The sequence below is a fragment of the Aplysia californica genome, unplaced genomic scaffold, assembly GCF_000002075.1.
Source record: "Aplysia californica isolate F4 #8 unplaced genomic scaffold, AplCal3.0 scaffold00234, whole genome shotgun sequence".
Classification (NCBI taxonomy): domain Eukaryota; kingdom Metazoa; phylum Mollusca; class Gastropoda; order Aplysiida; family Aplysiidae; genus Aplysia; species Aplysia californica.
In genome coordinates, this window is record NW_004797504.1 from 634,486 (window position 1) to 635,790 (window position 1,305).

Genomic DNA, 1,305 nt, shown 5'->3' on the forward strand with positions numbered 1-1,305 from the left:
GGGGACTCTCCGACAACTATCGCTTCTTACAATGAATGCTGAATCTTTTTAAGAGCTGCTACAATATTTTTCCCACTATACAAACTTCTCAAATTGCACCCGTGTTCGATAAGTAGTAGCAATGCTAACACTAACAGATCTACTATGCAATGTTCACTTTTCAACAGTGTGACTGCTTCACTAACATCGGGACATTGAAGCGAGCCTCTTCCCTCGCCAGCTGAAGGCTACCAGGCAAAGACTTCATGTCGTTTTGTTTTTTCTAGGAGTTAAATTATGAGTTCGATTCCTCGCCGAATTCGATGAGACTGACTACCAAAAGCCTGCTTGCTGTCATCCAGACTGATGAAAGAACTCTAGGCAACTCTTTACTATACGTATTTTCAGAGATGTTTTAACCTTGGCTGCTTCTACTTCTATCGATCAACAGTATATTTTTTATGCTATTAGCAACAACAACTTATAGTAGTATCTACAAGAACAGTTACTGCTTAATAGCAATAATAACGTGAACGTAGTTGATTAACACAGCACGGAAATTAATAGGTGCTGAAATATTATCACCAACCAAAAATGAAATTTCAAAGCGGAGCTTTCGTGGACCATGGACAGAGTGCTCGGACTAACTGCTTTTCGGGGGACGGTAGGGCGTGTTCTCGGTTCCTGCCTTACTCGTGTCGTGGCGGGAGCCAGGCCAGCACTTGCTCATTCCCAGACGCCTGCGCCGACTCGTCTGGAGAGGATCTGCTAGGACGGGGCGTGTACAGAACGAGAAGTAACTACAGCGTCATGCCAACGTCGAGCGGCCTCTACCAGCCGTCGCATCCGCTACTGAGACGCTGCGACTCTGAAACGGATGTCAACTCGTTCGATCAGATGTACGTGCCCACCACCACCACCACCAACAACAACACCACGGCAAACAGCATGCCTGCATCTCGACCAACCGGAGGACTGGATTTCAACTCTGGCTCGATCTACGACCCTTACACTGGTAAGGGTTTCGAGAATGAGGACGACGTGATGAGAAGATGGAAGAATCAAGGTCAGGTGACAAAAAGCAGCAGTGCTACGAAGAAGCCCGAGAACGGCGTCAAGAGTTCAGGACCCAGTGGTGGAACATCTAAGAAAAACAACGAGAATAACAACTTCCTGATTCAGAGACGAGGAAGCTTTGGTGGGCATGCCACGAGCTGGAGGGATGAACATGGTGGGTACATACTATTATCCAACCTCTGCCACTGATCTATGTTATTAATATAGAGGTCCTAACTGATTCCCACCTCCACCCACAAAAAGCTAATT

The 1,305-nt window shown here is 46.5% G+C and overlaps 1 protein-coding gene across 1 annotated transcript in view; it reads left to right on the plus strand.

Annotated features, from left to right (window-relative positions):
- LOC101862654 overlaps positions 1–1,305 on the plus strand; it is a gene marked incomplete in the record, with an annotated part of 70,242 nt that overhangs the window by 5,433 nt on the left and 63,504 nt on the right.